This window comes from Rattus norvegicus, chromosome 15 (assembly GCF_036323735.1).
Source record: "Rattus norvegicus strain BN/NHsdMcwi chromosome 15, GRCr8, whole genome shotgun sequence".
NCBI lineage: Eukaryota > Metazoa > Chordata > Mammalia > Rodentia > Muridae > Rattus > Rattus norvegicus.
The window spans coordinates 103,471,722-103,492,648 of NC_086033.1; positions in this window are offsets into that span (position 1 = coordinate 103,471,722).

The following is a 20,927-nucleotide window of genomic DNA, read 5'->3' on the forward strand; positions in this document are numbered from 1 at the left end:
GCCCAGTTAGTTGACTCTGTAAGTCTTCTTTGGTGTCCTTGACCCCTCTGGCTCCCTCAGTCTTATCCCCTACTCTCCCACAAGACTCCCAGAGCTCCACCTGATTTTTGGCTATAAACTGCCGCACCCATTTCCAGCAGCTGCTAGACAAAGCCTCTCAGATGACAATTGTGCTATGCTTCTGTCTGCAAGCACAGCACAGTATCATTAATAGTGCTAGGGGTTGGAGCTCTCACAAGGAGTGAGTCTCAAGTTGGGTTCCTTCAATCTCTGCTCCGTCTTTATTCCTGCACATCTTGTACGCAGGAGAAATTTAGAGTCAAAGATTTTATGGGTGAGTTGATGTTCCCCTCCCTCCACTAGAAATCCCACCTGGCTACAGAAGGTGGCCACTTCAGGCTCCATATCCCCAGTTGCTAGGAGTCTTAGCTAAGGTCACCCCCACACACTCCCAGAAACTGCCCCCCATCCCAGGTCCCTGGCTAGTCCCAGAGATGCCCCCTACTGATTCCCATTCTCTCTTCGTGCTTTCTTCTGCTCCTGTCTTCCCAGCTCTGATCCTGATCCCTGTTTCCCTCCTCACCCTTTCCCCCACCCAGTTCCCTCCCTCCATTCCTTCTGAGTGAGATTAAAGCATCCTCCCTTGAGCCCTCCTTAGTACTTAGGTTCTTTGGGTCTGTGGATTGTAGCATGGTTGCCCTGTATTTTATGGCTAATGTCCACTTATTAGTGAGTACGTACCATGCCTGTCCTTTTGGATCTGGGTTCACTCACTCAGGACGATATTCTCAAGTTCTATCCACTTGCCTGCAAACTTAATGATGTCCTTTTTTAATTGCTGAGCGGTATCCCATTATGTAAATGAGCCACATTTTTTTCTTTATCCATCCTTCAGTTGAGGGACATCTGGGTTGTCTCCAGTTTCTGGGTATCATGAATAAAGCTGCTATGAACGCAGTTGAGCAAGTGTCTTTATGGTAGAGTGGGGCATTTGGGGGGATGTGCCCAGGAGATGTATAGCTGGGTCTTGGAGCAGAACTACTCCCAATTTTTCTGAAAACTGTCAGATTGACTTCCAGAGCGGCTACACAGGTTTGCAATCCCACCAGCGATGGAGGTGTGTTCCCCTGCTCCACATCCTCGCCAGCTGTTCCCTGAGTGTTTGATCCCAGCCATTCTGACCAGTGTTAAGATGAAACCCTGGAGTCATTTTGGTTTGCATTTCTCTGATGACTCAGGATGTTGAACGTTTCATTACATGCTTCGCAGCCATTAGAGAGTCCTCCGTGGAGAATTCTCTGTCTGCACACTCCATTTTTGGGGTGTGAGCTTGCAGCTATAGGCGGGCATTGGTGTAACAAGAAGGGTGTGGATGTCTGCAATGGCAACAGTATGCACAAAAGCTTTAGGGTGAGGGAATCGGGACGCTGTATTAGGAACCCGTGAGTACTTAGAAAGGTTGGCCATCACTGTAAGATCGGCAAGCAGTTACAAGAGCTATTATGGAGGAGCGACAGACACAGGCACTGGACGGACTGACTCGCCACACGTGCAGCTTTAATAATCATCGCAGAGCAGTTGGAGGCCCTGGCAACGCCTTGGGACGGGAGAGCGGTGTTGCACTGAGAAAGGTCACGGACTGTGATGTGAATGGATCGGATTACAGCAAGACCTCAGACAAGGAGACCTGTGGGTGCCACCGCCACAGTCTGGGACAGTGATGTTAGTAGCCCGAAATAAGCTACAGCCAAAAGTAGAATTGGAGAATTAAAAAAAAAATTAAAGACTAGGAATGATAGGCGGTGACTTGTGGAAGACGGAAAGGTAAGGAAGAAATCAAATCCTACTGTGACAAGCGGTCAAATACGGGTAGCATTGATTGAGATATCTTATACGGATAGAGAAATGGACTCGGGTGACACGTGATGAATTCAGGTGGAACAAACTACGTCTAAGCTGTCTGGGGATACGTATCTGACACTGTCCACTCGTAATAGTTCATGTCAGCCTGGAACTCAAGAGAGCCGTACTCACTCGAAATGTATTTGAGGGTCGGAGCAGACAGATGGCTGTTGGAGCTTTGATGGTAGAAAAGCTCACAGAGGAGCAAGTGTGGAGCGTTCAGAGGAGACTGCTGAGGAAGACGGACGTTTTAAAGGGCTCACAGAGAGGAGTGTGAACAAGATGGAGATGAGCAGCCGGTGAGGTGGAAAGAAAACGTTATGTTAGGAGCTTGTGAAAGGGCTGAACTTAAAACACCTGAGAACTTCCAGAATCCGGCCAGCTCAACAATTAATCTAAAGGCAGCTGTAGTATCCAGCAAACTACAAGTGGCCCACGATCCACTTCAGAACAGGAGCATCAGAGAAGTGACCAGGGAGGAAGACAGGCTACAGTCATGCAATTAACCAAGTGAGGGGGGAGGAGGCAGTTTGTAGAGGACAAGGGAAGGCAGCCAGAACAAAAATGGGGCTCCAAGTCCATTTCTCATGGAGATGTGAAGGGTGAGAGCCCACTGGAAGGCTACTCTGAGTCAGTGTAGCAATGCCTGGGTGACGGGTGACCGATGCTCTAAGGTGGCAGGAACTTGGTGATCACTAGTTTATCTGCGGAAGGAATAACCTTTTATTTTCTTTTGGATAGTACTTGGTTAATTCATTAGAAAAGCAAAACCCAAAACTGGACGGGTCTTATATACAAAACAAGATGTTTTTTTTTGTTTTGTTTTTTGTTTGTTTTCAAACAAACACTCTAAAAATTTAAGGTGGGAACACGGATGACACAAAGATGTTTATCCCAGAAACACTTGAACAAATATGCACATGGATTTATTACACACAGATCCAGGTCATTTAGGACCACAATGGGCCTACAGAGCCCTGTACCACGTCAAAAGCTCCAACATGGCAGCCACGGAGGATGGTGGGAGTGTGTGTGTCTGTATTTGGGCACAGAAGTGATTTACAATTCAGACCCAGGTAAGTAGAGTAGAAAACTCACGTCCATGTTAGAATACCAACAGAATTCAGCCACAGGGCAGACGCACAGCAATCCAGTGTACTGAGCTGCAGAACTCAGGGGAGACAGGTGTAATCACAGCGCAGATGTAATCCTCACATCCGGGGTCCAGCACATCCTCAGCTTCCAGTTGCCACAGGCACCGCAAAGAAGAGGGAAAGTCAGGCATGGAGTAAGATAGAGACGAGTGTCGTTACTGAATTGTACCCTCCGAAACTCACATCGTGAAATCCTAATCCCTGTCTCAGAACGAGACCATGTTTAGAAGCCTGGCCATTACCACTGTTACTAATTCAGATGATGTCATGAATTTGCTCTCCTCTGTCTCTGTCTCTGTCTCTGTCTCTGTCTCTCTCTTTGTCTCTGTGTGTGTGTGTGTCATTCTGTCTGTTACCCTGTCTCTGTCTCTGTCTCTCTGTCTTTGTGTGTGTCACTCTGTCTGTTAACCTCTCTGTCTCTGTCTCTCTGTGCATGTCACTCTGTTACCCTGTCTCTGCCTCTCTATCTCTGTCTCTGTCTCTCTGTCTCTGTGTGTGTCACTCTGTCTGTTACCCTGTCTCTGTCTCTGTCTCTCTGTCTTTGTGTCACTCTGTCTGTTAACCTCTCTGTCTCTGTCTCTCTGTCTCTGTACATGTCACTCTATCTGTTACCCTGTCTCTGCCTCTCTGTCTCTGTCTCTGTCTCTCTGTCTCTGTGTGTGTCACTCTGTCTGTTACCCTCTCTGTCTCTGTCTCTCTGTCTCTCTGTCTCTGTGTCTCTGTCTGTCTCTGTCTCTGTCTCTCTGTGCATGTCACTCTGTCTGTTACCCTGTCTCTGTCTGTCTGTTACCCTGTCTCTGTCTCTCTGTCTCTGACTCTGTTTCTCTGTGTGTTTCTCTCTGTCTCTCTCTCTCTGTGTGTTACTCTGTTACCCTGCCTCTGTCTCTCTGTTTCTGATTTTGTCTCTGTCTCCTCCCACCCCACTCCCTGCCCCTGTCAGGGTTTGGGTATAACTTGACTTTCTCTTAAGTGCCTCTCTCTTTTCTTAATGCCCGTGTTTACATCTATGCTCAGGCTACCGCTTAGGAAAAACCAACTTTGCTTCAAAAAAACAAATGAACAAAACTATGAGGTCACACTAGAGGCAGGTGAGCAGTTACTCAGTAACTTTAGTATCCACATAAAACTTTAGTTCAGTATCGCACAGAGCTCAGTCAGTACAGACAGACCAAGAAGGTACCAGAGAAGCCACAGGGAATGGTCAAGTTTGTCAGCAAGGAACTAGAAGCCCAAAGGATATATGAAACGTGTTTTTTATAAGCTCCTCCAAAAGAAATCAAATCTTAATTCCATACTTCTTGCCTCTAGTTAATATGACACACAGAAGTCCACCATATAGCAGTCCCAACCAGGCATTCCAAGACCCTCAATGAATGCTTGAAAGTGCAGACAGAATTAAATACCCCATTTCAGCCCAGGAAAATTGATCTGGAGCCATAAAGGTTTCTATAGGATTCAAAGGTGAATGCAATAGGTAGTATGCATACATTTGACAAAAGAACGATGTCATTCTTCCTGAACAAAGGGAAAATTCACATCCTGTGCCAACTGAGGGATAACTGGAGTCTTAAACACACTACTGGGAACACTGTGCAACCGTTTTGCTAAAAGCAAAGCAGTTATTAAAGAGCGACTAACACCTTTCCCAATAACGATTTGTTACAGCTGCAGTCCTAGGAAACTAACACTAACATTAGCAAATTCATGACATCATCTGAATTAGTAACAGTGGTAATGGCCAGGCTTCTAAACATGGTCTCGTTCTGAGACAGGGATTAGGATTTCACGATGTGAGTTTCGGAGGGTACAATTCAGTAACGACACTCGTCTCTATCTTACTCCATGCCTGACTTTCCCTCTTCTTTGCGGTGCCTGTGGCAACTGGAAGCTGAGGATGTGCTGGACCCCGGATGTGAGGATTACATCTGCGCTGTGATTACACCTGTCTCCCCTGAGTTCTGCAGCTCAGTACACTGGATTGCAGTCCTAGGAAACTAACACAGCCACCAGGCTGAAAGGCAAGGTGTCAAGATAGTCTTGACTGAACAGTGTTGCTCAGCCATGCATTTGGGCTGGGTGCCATCTGCCCAGTGAGGGTCAGATAATGCTTGCAGGTAACTTTGACGTTGGTGGATATGCAAAATAACCAGCCTGAATAGCAGCGGAAAGAGGAGAAGCATGAGACAGTGCTGGGCCCCAGTGGAGACGGAATTTGTTTAGTCTACGTTGTTTGTGTGTAGCCTGGAGTTTTGCTTCTGTTTTTTTGAAAAGTCCTTACCATGGCACATCCAGTGTTACTGTTTTGGGAATGTATTTCCTACCATGGAAGCCAAAGCCAGGTGTACTTCTCTGCACTGCCTACCTTTTGCAAGACCCTAGTCCTTAGTAAAGTTACAAATCAGCAGAATTGCTTTATTCATTGGAAAGTCACTAAAATTATTCAGCCAGGCCCTCTGCCAGTATGCTTCTCCTTCTTCCATTACTAGGAATTAATCCCCAGGGCTTGGCTTGTAAAACCCAAGGCTGAAGAACTTCCTTGTCCTCCTCATCATCTTTCTCACAGATGTGGTGGCTCTGAGCTGCACGTGGGCAGCGCTGAAATGCCTCCTCCAGGCGTCTTCTTCACCCTCAAATTCAAGGATGTCTTGAGGGCGTGTCTTCTCTGAGCATGAACGTGAATCATGTCTCAGCAGAATCTGCAACAAACCAGATCTCAGGAGGGACAGTAGCATGACCAATGCAAGAAAATGCAGTCACAAACCTTGCTCGAGGACATCTTTTTCCCTAGGAAGGGTAAGGCTTTTTGGATAAAACGTGGCAATTTCATGCAAACCGTACAGGAACTTGTGAAGTGAAGACAGACACCAACACTTATGAAATCTGTATTATCCTCACGGCTGAACAAATTCTGTCCCCAGATTACCATCCCGTGCAAGGCTGGTCCACAACAGGCACGGGTTTCTAAGAGGTCTGATAGGGGAGAGCATCTTCTGAGCAATGTTCACCGGGGAATTTCGGAAGACGAGAGCCTTAGAAACCTTCAAGAGGGAAACAGGTAAGAAAAGTCACAGCCAGATCTGGACAGAAGTGATGTTCTCTTCGAACCTCAAACCTTCCCACGAGTCCTTGTCCCTCTCCAAAGAGATGAACAGCTCAGACTGGGTAGAACAGGCTACTCAAGGGCTCACTGGAGAGGAAGTCAACTAATTAGCAGGTAGCCCTGGCAGAAGGAACTTCAAACCTGCAGCAGGATGTTGGCTTGAGAGGCAGGTAAAGTTCTGAATTCACATTGATTAGAAGTTACTCTGCATGCTTGTAAACAGAGCTCACACTCTGAAGCTACCGTGAGATTTTGAGATAGCCTAGTCCTGGCCTGGGACCATCAGCACCATTATAAAGAAAAGGAAGCGGGGGTTGGGGATTTAGCTCAGTGGTAGAGCAAGTGCAAGGCCCTGGGTTCGGTCCCCAGCTCCGGAAAAAAAAGAATAAAAAAAAAAAGAAAAAGAAAAAAGAAAAGGAAGCCAAAGCACAAGGGAGAGGGGGAACCAGAGCGGGGACAGACTCTGGAATGTAAGTAAGTAAATAAATAAATGAATAAATAAATAAATAAATAAATAAATAAATAAATAAATAGATTTACATAGCTTGACAGCACGGCTTCTCCCTGGAAAAATTAGGAGTAAACCTAAATTTTTTTATTTTAATAATTATCTTTAGTGCCCTAAAGCTTAAAAACCAGAAATCAGAAAAATGGAAACTTGAAGGCATCTTTAGGACTCTCACAGAGGCAGTTGTGGCCTGTGTGTTTCTTGTAGAATATGAGTGGGTTTTTTTTCCTGAACTACTTGGTTTTTATTAACACATGTTTAAGAACATGTGTTTCATTTTCTCCAGACTTTAAGATTTATTTGAAATCCCCTCTCCCAAACGGAATTTCACTTCATTTGGTCTTTACCAAAACAAACAAACAAGCACCCCTACTATCATTTAACATTGCTATCTGCACTGAACTTTAAAAATCAGAGACCAGGGGCTGGAGAGATGGCTCAGTGGTTAAGAGCACTGACTGCTCTTCCAGAGGTCCTGAGTTCAAATCCCAGCAACCACATGGTGGCTCACAACCATCTATAATGAGATCCGATGCCCTCTTCTGGTGTGTCTGAAGACAGCTACAGTGTACTTATATATAATAAATAAATCTTTAAAAAAAATCAGAGATCAGGAGTAAATGACAGGCCCAATTTTCTAAGTTTTGGCCCTATATAGGATCCCCACACCTCTTGATTTCCAGGTTTGGATTTCCCAACCATTCAGTGGACAACTCAAATAAGTCAACATACGTCAGTATGGATCTATGCAGGAGACTGGGGCAGTGCAGAGCTAACTAAAGAAGATGTTTAACATCAAGGGGGGCCGAAACCTATTAAGAAATCTACTAAGTAAACAACTAAATTATATTCAATAAAGAGAATTTTAATACATATCCCCCATTAAAGCACCATTAATCTGCATTGAGTCTCCACTTCCCCATTTATAATAATAACTTTTCTCAGGGCTGGATAGAATGGATGCAAAAAAGTATTTTAATGTGTGTGCTATTATAGTCTCTGCATGAAGGGCAAGATGCTAGCCTTTGTGGGTGGTGAGTGAAAGTTCCAGGCAAAATTGCTCCGACAAAACGGAAATTTGTTTCACTGAACTTAGAAGAATCAGAGTCCCGCTGATTCATACAATGCCCTCTGAGACCCTATAATTTTGAGGGGAAGGGACCAAAGCCTGCAAGACGCCAAGATGGTTCCACGCGGTATAATAGCTCTTGACGAGATCTATTCTGACTTGAAATTTGTTCGAAATGCCGAATGAACGAGAATTCCTTGCTTACTTTCTCTGATTCAGAGCCCCTGAGGGGTGGAAGAGCATAATTATCCCAATAAACAACATGGCATTATAAGTCAATAATAGGATGGCACCTTCTTGGCAGCTAGCCTGTAATCGCATGGATTCAGACCTTGAGTTTGCCAAGGTGCTTGTTACCGCAGGGCTACCAGAGCTTATTACATTCTTTTGGTCTCGAACGTGGTTGTCTCTGCAGCTGAGTTCATTAGGTAAACAGCTGGTGTAATTGATAGTGTGAACACCACTTCATTTCCTGCTGCTCCAAGGGAATTTGCTTTGAGGTGGGAGAAAATGACCCATTCCACCACTGTGAGATCTGGCCCATTTTCCTGAAGGAACACACTCACGCCCGCAGATTGCCTCCTTTCTTTTAAAAGATAGAAGACAACGGGGGGGGGGGGGGGGGGGGGAGCCTATCAGCCACTCTCTCTCTCTCTCTCCTGGCAGGGTAGAAATTCCAAAGTCAGAGGTCCTCAAACCTCTCTGGATATCTGTGGCAGTGCCAGAAACACCAGCACATCCACACAAAAGAAAGACAGTCCTTTGGGGAAGGGAAAATATTTTTGTAGTTGACATATGAAAGCAATTCAAATTAAAAAAAAAAAAAAAAACCAGAACCTCCAAAGGTCTTACATGTTTTCCCCAGAATGATTCTACAGTGCATCCAAGAGTTACGATAAAATAATCATCGGATTCAGAGTGATCAAGACAGGAAGTCACAGCTTTCACTCTGCCAGAAATAAAATATGCTATCAAGCACCAGTGATTATGCAGTGTGCTTCTGAGACCAGCGCGGGCACACATATTAACCAAAATGAACAAGCCAAACGGAAGAGACACAAGTCCATATGGGAAGCGCACTGCAAATGACATCATTTTGAATCGGGAGCTACTGTCACCTTGTCCCTTGGGTATGGCGTTGGGAAGGGCAGCCGCACGGTTGCTGTAAGGCTTGCCAGCTCCTGAGCAGAGCCAAGCAGGGGCCTCCCGGCCGTGGGGTTGCCTGGCACAGAGTTTGGAATCTCTACACTTTCTTCTGCTCCCTCATTTAGTGGCCTAATGGGAGCATCTGTAAGAAGACCAGCAGAAACAGAAGTACTTAAATGGAAAGAGTGGTCATGAAGAAAATGAAGATGAGAATTTCCATCTAGAAACATGAAAGTATTTATCGAACTCATTAAAATTTTATGTGGATTACAGAATATTATTGATTCTATTTTTAGTACGCAAAGTCACTGATAAAACTAAGACAGCCAACTTAAAATGGGGGAAAGGCCTGAGGATTTAGTTCACAAGACGGTGATCTAAAGGCACAAACGTTCACGGTGGTAAATGTTTTACCTTCACAAAGTGGCATTCAAGCAAACAGCAATAGCATCGGTTTTGTTCATCAAATAAGCAAGCAGAAGATGTGTGTCTAATGAGGAGACAAAAAGACCGTTTGACAGAAGCGTAAGTTAATGCACTGGGGACGACAGTATGTTGGGAATTTGGAAAACATTCATGCTTTAATGTTCGTGAATATCTCATCTTCACCTCTTGGCATCTGATGCACCCAAACTATCATAGATGGTCACAGAGATCTGTGTGTAAGTCATCTAGGAACAGCGTTAGCACAGCTAAAGATCTACAGACATATGAATGGGTTGTGCAATCCAGGACAATACAATGGGAAACTATGTAACCACTGGAAAGGACATTATAGAAGTGTATTTAATGATATGGAAAAATGCTCCTTAGAAAATTACTTTTTAAAAGTTTACACGTCTACATAATTACAATGATCTTCTCTTAGTGGTGAGATTGCTGTGAGTTTTTTTCTCTCTTTTGCATGCTTTTCTGCACTAACATCTTAACAATAAACCTTTAATGCAGTTAGAATTTAGATGCCATGATGTCCCGTTATATTTTCCGCCTGTAACTTGTTGCAAAAAAGTCAGAGTGTTTAATCAGCAACATCTGGGAAACAGTACTACCTCATGGTAGTACTGTGTGCCTGCCCATACCCTCAAGACTGCAGGGTCCCTCATTCCAATCGCAATTGTTGCCATAGATGTAGGCATCATGTCTGTCATTCAGGGCTGGTGGAGCATCCCATTTCTCAGCCAAGGCATAGGTCAGGAACACAATCCAGTCTTTTGGGTTCCACTGAGCTCGCCCGAAAATGTTTTCTTGGGTGACTGAAAAGAAAATATTTTCACTTTTATTTCATTGGACTTAAGAATTTTGAACTACCTGTATCTATTTTTGAGAATTATGAATTATAAGTGAAATGAATCCTTCTCCAAAATGGGGAACCCAGGGGAAAATGCATCGCAAAAGAAGAGACAAACCAGGCAGTGCCCAGGATGTGACTCAAGGCCTTCTCAACTCATATCAGAAGTCTACCTCACTCTGCCCTTCACCAATAACAACCCCAATGACAAGCCACATCAAGTTTTCAGTTAGGCAAGGACCAGCATGTGGTACTTCAATCAGCACTCTTGGTGTTGACTTGAGTTGGAGCCTCTCACTTGTAAATAAGGAAATGTAACCAACAGGGATTCCACAGAGCTTGCAAGAGATCACTGGGAAAGGACCAGGAGAGCCTGGGAGGATCCAGATAAGTCTGCCACAGAGATCTATTCACCTTCCCCCTTCTGTCTTGGAGCCAAAACAGCCAACCAGCCTGAAGACCCCTTACTGCACTTCCCAGGATGCAATAGCTCCTCTTACTGAGTCCTAATAACATCAAAAGGGGTGCTCACCTGAAAGCATTAGAGATGTCTGAAGTGTCCTGCAACACCGTTTGCAAAGCACACCCTTCATTCAGATGGGCATGAAAACGATGGAGCTAGTGGACTTGCTAAAAACCGGTAACTTAAATCATTTCTCATTCATCGTGAATGCAGCCTAGCTCTGTGTTTCCAAACTTCAGGCTCTGGGAAGGGGGCCACCAGAAAAGCACAAACACCATTTGGAAGATGGAGTCTGGCTTATTACAGGGATTGAATCTCACGTCCCACATGACCTGGGAACAGCTATGAAAAGGCCCTGAGAGCCCTTCAAAGCTTTTAGCTGGCATTGTCTGCTAGAGTGGACCCGTCAGAGCTTTCAGGGAAATCTCAGAAGCTAGTGGGGATGAGAAGAGGTGACCTGGAGAAGTCTACAGCATGCCCTTGGATCAGTGTCTGTGAGGAGGGAGGGGAATGAGACCGGGAACCCCTATGATGGAAGACCTAACAGTCCTGAAAGATCTGAGCATGGCGCGGGACAGATAGGGAGACAGGTGGACCTCGAGGACGTGAGTGTGTATGTCTACGCAGCCAGGATGACTAAAGAGGGTCTGGGGCAATGCTTCACGGCCACTTTGTGCAAATCTTCCTTTGAGACAATTCCTACTTGGGATCCTCAGGGACAAAGCCTCTAGCAAATGTACTTCAAGGTTGCCAGCGCACGTACAAACGCCACCAAGGTGGCTGCAGTCCACCTAGAAATCTATTTGAATGTAGACCTGACTCGTAACTCTCTGACTCTGGCCAGCACTTGCTTTTCCAGCAATGGATCAAGGGCTGCAGGCACCAGACTGTTCTTAGAGTAGCAAGATTGGTCCCTTCGTTACACCAGGAAACACTCATTGTGAGCGTCAAGGTGAGACTTGCGGGGGAGGGGCTCTCACAGACCTTGGCTTTCATTTCATTTGCTTTTGACGACAACAAACAAAACCTAAACAAATGCTCCTGAGAGAAAAAGAAAATTGGCTCATTTGTGATGAGCAGAAGCACATTTTTTTAAGGTGTCTTAATCTTTGGTTTAATGGTGCATTAAAGGGACTATAGCAACCACTTGTCTCCACTTGAGACTGGGTACTTGGAGTTAACTTTAATCCGAGTAACCCTTTAGCATCTGGCATTACATCGGTCCTTTGTGGGGCACAAACTTCCGTCTTTCTCCCTCGACCAGAAACAGCAAGGCCAAGTGCAGGCTGCAAGGAGAGATTTTCGTGTGTACATTTCTTCAACTTGCTTTCTTTGTGTAAAGCTGTCCCCCGGTTTTGATTTGTGGGCCCGTGACCAAGTGACAAATTAGGGCACAGAGATGGCATTATATAAGAGATGAGTTATGGAAGTAATAAGCACATGTAAATAGCATTTACATATTTAATGATCATTTTATTCTACGGCAATTTTGCATTAAATATTCAGAAATAATGGTCTCTTTACTCATATAAAAGCTTTCTCTCAAGTGCATTATTATTACTCTGGGAAAAGAAACTCTATTATGCCATTATGCGGTTCATGATGGCATTTACACCCTCATTTCCATGTCAGTCACCTCTAAGCCCTTCTCTCTACAGCCTTAAGGGGTCACCTTTCTCTGTAATAGTGAAGTGTAGCACTGAAGCGCCTCTTCCACATCTCTCTGCAGGCCAGGGCCACAGGAACCAAGGATTTCCAAGGGCTGTGACTGAGCCTCCTCTCAGTGGCTTCTCTGGTTCAGTCCGTTGGCAGCTCAGTTTCCTTCCCAGGTCGTCTGTCCACTTCCTCTCGCCCTCGGTGCACTACGCAATCCTGGCTGCATCCAGGCTTGTTTTGCTTTGTCTTCAAAATACCACTCACTGGAGCCATTTGTGTTTGGAGAGGTTTAGTTAGTTGTTTTTGTGAAGCAGAGGTGGAGGTTGACAGAGAGGTGTTCTTATATAGGCTTGAGATCAGGGATTAAGAGGGGAAACAGAGGCAATTAAAGAGCGATGCCCTCCAGAGGCAGGCCATGGGCATCCCGGAGAGAACCCGGGTGAGGAGGAGGATATACCCAAGCCAACGTGACGAAGCGCAGCCTTGACGTCCTATCCTACAAGAACTTCCTCCACTCAATTGAAACTCAGCACAGGCGTGCGGCACAACCGTGACTTCCTTACAGCTCCATGACATAGCACCCAGAGGTCCCCCAAATGCGTTACAGCCTCCCTATAAGCTCTCGGCTCACTAACAGACTCTCTTAATCAATTAACCTTCCTGAAACTCACGTGTCTCCTACTCCACAGCAAAGCAGTGCAGACCCTTCAACTAGGTGCTCACTAAACAGGACCAAAACGGTTTATCAAGGTACTTTACTACAAAACGTGCCTTGAGTCAGCAGGAACGCACTCACCGCCGGCGATGGAGCATGCGTGCTTGCTTGCCGTTGTTTCCTGAGTCTGTTTCTTTGTCAATGCCTCTCAAATTTTACCCAAAGCAACGTGTGAGGACAGAAGAAAGATCAGAATATACCATTTGTTTGGGATTTATAATTATTCGAGCGAATCCCTAAGAGAAAACGATTTTCATATGGCGATACGTGTAAACCTCCCATGCCTTGTGATGGGGTACCTAGAGTCGTGCATTTAAGCCTAACCATAAGTGGATTGCTTATCCTTCCCGGGAGAGGTCACTCCTAGTACAGCTCCTATTTTCTCTCTCAGGAAACATCTATTATACTGCATTAGAGTTACTTCAGGTTTTCTGTGAGGGAAAAAATGGGGTATTCAGCCTCCTTTCCGTGCCAGGGCTTGGAGCCAAGAGCTCTCCTCACATTGGGCCAAGCAACTTCCCTCTGTGCCCAAAGCGGCCCTGCCAGCATCCCCATTCAGAGAACGACAATGCTCCTACTCCGCTCCTCTGCCAAGCCCGCCTTCCTCATTCAGACCCCTGCTTCTTCCTCCCTGCTTGGACCACTATCAGGGCAGCTCTGGGACAGGGCTGAGCTCCCACCCCACCCCACCCCCAGCCTTGAGTACCCTGGTTCCCATTCTCCTGTGTCTTTTTTCTACTCTGTACAAGACCATGATCACCTAGTAGGTCACTGTCTGGCGCTGGCCATGGCCTCACCATTTTACAAAGACTGAAGACTGGCAGGACCTCTCAGTGTCAAGGATACGGCCTCTGGTCCCTAAACGTCAGCTCCAGTGTCACCCATGTCTGCATACTACTTTCAGTGCTATGTCCTTTGTAAGAGCAGCTAATTTTGCCCCCCAAACTCCCTCATCCTGATTTAACTTCCCACAACAGCACATAAGGAATTTTTGTAGATCTATTATACCAACCAGTTTGTTTTATTCCGGGGCGGAGGGAGGGGGCGTGATAACATACTCCTCTCAGAAATCTTTTTTTCTGCCTGTTTGGATATCCTTTAATGCTCTGTTTTACAATTATCTCTCCAGCTTGTCTTCCCTGCCCCCACTTTGGACTCTACACTCCAAATTTGTGCCTACAAGCCCTGACTATATCTCCCCATTGTGGACATTTATGAAATATTAGGCAAATGTTTCACAGTGGTGAACTCCCTAAGTTCTGAGTCCAAAACATCGTCAGTAGCCAAGCTCCACGCTCTTCTGTCTCGGAGACCAGCCACTGCTGCCATGCACACGCCAGGTATATTTCTCAGTGTTTCAATGCTTTCTTCCTCAATTTCTGCCGCTCTCGAAGGTCTGGATCAGCAATCTGAGGCACGGGGGATCCTGTTCCAATCAGCCCCAAACTTTCCATCTTCGGAAAGTAATCGCTTTCTACAATAACCAACTCTGTAATCGTGCACGCAGGTCTAGAAGATGGTGCTGGATTGTCTGGTTAACTTGCTTCTGTGGAGATAACGGGGTCGTGTGCATTCTCGGTTTCCTTGGCAAAGCTGGAGTCCAATTCGAGGGGAGCATTCAAGTCTCCATTTCATGGTAGGACGTGGGAGCTTAGGGGGAGGTTAAATCAGCGAGGGACCTATTATAAGAGTCACAATAGACAGTGCAGTGATTAAGATAAATAAAAATGTGATAAATTCTAATCAAGGCAATATTAAATAAATGCAAAGATCTGTAAGGAACATAATATCAAACTTCCCAGTGATGTTGGGATCAGTGTTACTGATTTTCCTCTTGCCTCAGGCTTTGGTATTGCTAGACGTAACACCATGGCCACTACGCCTTCGTTTAAAATGTGGATATTTATCAGTGATGTCTTTTTATTTCTGAAATACGGCATTAGATACTGTCAAACTTGATCTCGGCGTTTAGGACATAAAGTGTATAATGTTGGCCCTAGTCTGGGCTCCAATTTGTCTTCGTCTTGGAAAGTCATCTGAGGGTTACCGACAGCTCAAATTCTGGCAGACTGAACAGCAGGCTATTATGGGAGAGCTCCGAGTCCTTATGGAGTAAGAACCATAGAAGGAATTGTATTGAAGCCAAGAAGTCAAGCATCATATCACACACAGGGAGAGCCATCATGGTCCTTCACACAACTTTATGTCCTTTTCTCACTTCATTTCGTGGATGTTTTAAAAACTGTTTTATAGTAAAAATAGTAAATTTGGAAACTTATCTAGCCGAAGATGTATTATTTTATTAAGAGGAATTGAACCATCAGCTTTGAGACAAACAATTTCTCACAATGCTGTATTAATTCTTTGTGAACATCCACTTGTCAAAACTGGATCTGGCCTCGAAAAGGCTCTAGGGTCCAGACTGTTTCGGAATTTCATCTCAAACAGAATGAGATTGGATCTCCGGGGCTAGCGACACGGGGGTCTGTGGCATTCAGGTGGATTCTGAAGCACGGTGAGCACTGACTGGCAGGCATTCTTAGTCAAGGAATGCAGTGTGCACGGCAAAAGGAAAATGCAAGTGAACGAGCTATGGTGAGGTGGGAGCCATCTGAGGGAAGGAAGGTCAGAGAAGGCACAGTGTTCTAGTCAGATCTTGAAGGAGGAGAAGAAACTCCCAGGCCTCCACATTGCACTCTGGGCACTGTTTCTTCATAGTTGGCACAGCACAGCGCCTGTGTGAGTCAGGATCAGAGTGTAAACCTGTGAGGCACAGGACCTGGTCACACTGAGTGGCCATGAGGGGTGGGGTGGGGGTTAAAGGCATGTGATTCTGTGGTGAGAGGTGTCCTGCATAAGCTGCTGTGTGTTCTTCCCTCACGGGAGACTCATGTCCTATACTAACACAGGGAAGGCTCTTGGGACCCCGCTGATGGTCTAAAGGAGAGAGGGATTTAACCATCGTTTGGTAAAGATCGCAAGAGTCTTTTTCTGTCCTTTGCTTCTACCGCATGCTGTGACATCATAGCACGTCCACTGACTGCACCAGAGCTCCCCAGCCTCTACCTGCAGATCAGCAGCCCTAGGATTAGATTACACGAGACTCACGTGAGAAAAACGTAGATCAAGTGAGCATCCGGGAGCAACGGTCCACCAGCTGGTGGTTGCCTTACTTTCTGTTGCAGCGTTATAATTTATTTCCCTTTTAATCTTTTCTCATACTGATCCATACAGACACAGTTAACATTCTGTAAGCACAGGTGATACCTTGTGTCCTCGTTTCTGACTGTGCTTTATCTTTAAACCTCTTGTCTTACCATTCTAGTGATTAAACCCTGATTATTCTAATGATTCATTGAGGGCGTACTCAGTTGGCATACTACTTCCATTTTTATGACCCTAAAGTTTATCTCAATGGTCCTGCAATTATAAATAATTTTGCGGCAAAGGATAAGTAGAAAACGTACTTGCCTTTCTAAACTTATGTCCTTGAAAGGCATTCCCAAATGTGTGATAACCCAGCTATGAGACCTCAATATTATTATACTGGTGGAAATATTTGGTCTTGATGGAATAAATAAGTTTGTCTCTCTGGAGTGGAATTAGGGAACAGATGAGATTCTCAGGAGTTGTCACGCCATCTCCTTCATGATTTAGTTGCTGAAATCAGATTTCCCAGTGGACAGACTTAAAATACAGGAAGAATTCTTATGCCAGGGAGATCAGGACTCCCCAACGCTCTTCCTTTAACTGTTGAGTCTACAGGGACAGAAAAGTGCATATTTGAATTTTTGTGACTCTTAGACAGCCTGCTAAGATCTCCTCCTTGCTTTCCTCCAGGTCTCCTTGATCGTGGAACCACTGGCTTCTGGAACCAGTACCCAGCTCTGGCACTGGAGATAAACGCCAGCTTGAGGTCTTGTAAACGACCCCAACTCTGCAGCTTTTGAGTGTTAATGTTTATCTGCAAAAGAAGAAACAGAGCCAGGCAAAAACACTATTTCCTTGTGAAAGCTATTCACACCAGGAGAGAGGAAGCTTCTCTTTTAGAGAGGTTTGCTGCTCTAGAGTCTAAGAGGTCGAGTTCAGGTGTCACCGTAGCTTTTGTAAAGGCTGTGAGAAGAGGAGTGGCCCCTAAGCAAGCTTCACAAGCACACAGATAGTTTCCTCTCCGTCCTCCATGCTACCCTTACCAAGTCTCACACCCCGTGATACTCACCTGTTACGGGACATTCGATCATAGCTATGACCCTCAAGATTACGAACTGGGAAAACCTGTTTCTTGTTGTGGTGCGGCTCAGTCCTAGCACACACACACACACACACACACACACACACACACACACACACACATTCAACCCAAAAGTTCTCTGTAAACAAGAGCTAAATAAAGTGAAGAGGTAGAGCGAGCAACCATTTGACAGGGAGTGAACATAAATAAATAAATAAATAAATAAATAAATAAATAAATAAATATAAATAAATAAATAAATAAATAAAATGGAAAACAGGAAAGAGAGTCTTTGAGTTGAAGCGTATTTAAGACAGTGTAGAGAAGAAGGAACTTTCTTTTCTTCTCGGACATCAGTTGAGGAGGAAGAGAAACTGGGTGCTCTCTCTGCCTCTCAGAGCTAGCAGGCTTTCACCACAGCATCTGGCTCCTGCACCTTCACTTGGTAAATTGAATTTTGGTGATTTTGTTTTAGAAACAGCACTCGCTATACCATGTATCCTTCTCAGGAAACCTCCCTCCCACTCTTCACCTCATTTCTGTACTATAAATTAGAATGGCCTCCATCCTCTTCCCTTCCCCATCTCCATTTCCCACAGAGGAAAAAGGGGGCACCTGTGGTTTGCTTTCCAATGACAAGAAGGAAGACATTCAGTTAAATTCTTTCCCACTGAGCAAGAGTCTGGAACTCCTCCCCTTGTCCTCGTACCCTGGATATAGATTGAGTGTGTCACTCAAACAACCGAACCTTTAAAACATGATGGCTTCTGGGAGATCCTTGGGTTCACAGGAGTAACTAACTACCTTTAAGGAAATCACCTAACCCTCCTGAGCCCGCAAACCCTCGCCGCTGCAAATGTGACCTTGGAATTGGTCTCTTCTTCCTTTGGAGGTCATGAAACTGTTTCCTTGCATGGTGATGCCCTCCGCTTGAAGTCCTCAGCGTATCAAAGCTAGTGCTGGCATCACGGCTTATCTGCAAAAGGAAGCGGAGTGAACCCCTCCGTGAAGTCCCTGCTCACAGGTGTTTTGTTCTAAGAATAACTAAGGGTGGCACAGGATCTGCACACGACATGAAGGGTGTTCGTTGTGCCAAAGGAACAAAGCTAAGCACAGGAAGGCCAACACCGTATGTCTGCACTCCTGGGTGGTGTCTAAATCAGGCAAACGTGTGCTGGTTAAAATTGAGTGGCGGCTAGCGAGGGTGGAGGTAGAGGTTGTGAGATGAAGGGATGTCAGTCAAAGGCGCAAAGGTCCCTTCCTCAGGACCCATGCATTTCGGAGTGTATCTCATAGTACAACTAGTATTATCACACTGTAAGTGACAAATTTCATAAAAGTAGATTTTAGGGGTTCCCATTGCATAAAAATATAGGCATTTGGGGTGATGAAAATTTAATTACTTTGGTTTCCTCGGTCCTCGATGTATGCAAACATCAAGTACCAAAGCACATATGTTGTATTATTAATTAAGATAAGCGAAATATGTTTACATTCTTAACAAGATATGGAAAGAAAACCCTGTACTCACCCCCCAATAAATGGCACCACAGACGAGCTGATGCTATTGAAATGGCAATGACTTCCTTGTGACTTGTCAAAGAAAGGGAAAGATCTATATTGCCCTGTGTTCTGAGGACCCTGGAGATGTGAGCTGGTGACCTTCAGGACCAGAAGGAAACTTTAAGATGGTGATATCCATCTACTCTTAGAGCTGGCAATGTTGCAGCCAGAGAGAAAATTCATCACAGGTGACAGGGTAGGCGCCAGTCAAATCCCCTCTGTGTTCTCTTTACTTCCCATGCTAAGGCCACCGCCAGGTTTCACAGCTACGGTCCGCTATACATTGACCCTGCAGGTTCTAATATGCAAAATGATATTTTCAGGGCCCGTATGTAATCATCCTTGTGTCGTAAAGAACAATCATCACTACTGAAAAAGATCGAGGTGGGTAAAGAGTAACTATCGAGCCAATCACATCATCGTTCAGCTACGAACATTTGCCCTCTTGATAGTCATTTAGTAAAGCGACCTCAAGCCAACGGGTAAAGGCAATACCCACAGTGTTCCAGCGTCCGGTGTCCTGCTGAATTATGGTCCTAAGCAGTCCAGGTTCTGCTGAACTAAATATGCCATTCTAGAGACAATATCCAGACTAGAAATCTGTCCAGATGGTGCCAGTTAGAAATTTCACACGGTGGACACGCACAAGCCACAGGCACCGCTGGGCTTTGTGCCTTCCTCTTGTGAGATGTGGGGACCGAAGAGAGGGCCTCTAGAAATCTCCCTGACCCTCTGTGGATCTGGGGGATCCGGGGTCTTTGCCACATGATCACATTTCGAGCCATCCGTATCCTAGGAAATAAGCTCTCTTGTTTTTGTCAGAGCACGCCCGTTTCTGACATTCAGTAGGGTAACTGGTAGCGCATTATTTGACAGAGACTGGGTTACCGGAAGTGCATTTCCATGTTGGCTCTGAAACGGTACCTGAGGGTGGTGCCATCTGACTTCCTGGACACCGAGCTCCCTTGAGTAGCCCAGTCACTTGCCTGTGGAGCGAGAGAGGTCTTCTGCCAGACAGTCACAAGTTCTCACTCTTAACGACGAAGGGCTTGAAATATTTTTCAGACTCCAGGACAAGGTAGAATCCCTAAACCTCCCGTCAAGTGTCTCAGTCCCATCCTTTCTCTCCTCGGGGTTCTGGAGTACTGACTACTGACGAGTATTGGTCTAAAGTTTCTTTCCCCAGATCAGAGCATACGCTCCCTTAGAATTTAATTCCAAAAAAGTCATCTCCAGGCTCCTACAGAGTCCATCTGGTTAATTTATTCCGAGGAACAGGCACGGGAGACATAGGAGGTGAGATGTTAGATTAGTGGTCTTTCATTAAGTGGCTAATTAAGCACTTTTCATCATGACCCATGCTGGGAACATTTGCTCAGATTGTGTGGAATCACGAGAAGCCAACAGAACCACAGCAGAGCGCAGTGGTCATATGTGACATTTGATCCAAAAGGGATCGTCTGTGTCATTAGGATCCGAGTACATTCTGACCCGCTTTCCCATGCTTGGCAAACGGTGGTCCTCACACCTCAGGCTACCAGGATGAAGCAAACAAAGTCTGCTCCCCTTCTCTGTGAGGGGTGACCCTTTGGATTCTACCAAACACAGACTGAAGATCACTTCAAAAATTGTGCAGCCTTTCCCCTTGGGGTCGTCTAAGCAGTGTCATTCGGCAGTGATTTGCACAGTGTTTGCACTATGTTATGGATTATACGTGATCAAGAGATGATTTATAGCATATGGGCTAAAGTATGTAGGTTGTTTGCAAATATTGTTCATTTTATGCAGGAGACTCGAAAATTCATGAATTTTGGAATCCGAGTGGTACGTGAACCCGTGCCCTCTGGATGCTGAGTATCGCCAACAGCACCACCACAGGCGCATTTCCAGTACTAAGCTGTGCAGTTCGAGATTTATTCCATCACCTTCAACTTCTGTCACGCCTTGAAATGCAAATACCTCCAAGGATGGCATTTGACATCACACCACAGGCCAACGGAGGAGACAGATTGTGCAAAGAACTTATTTAGATAGCGACCCTGCCCTCCTCCTCTGAAATCAAGCCGTGTTTACCTACTTCTGCCTGCCTGCGAGATCGGCTCCGATAAGGAGGCAGGACTGAAGCCTCTTTC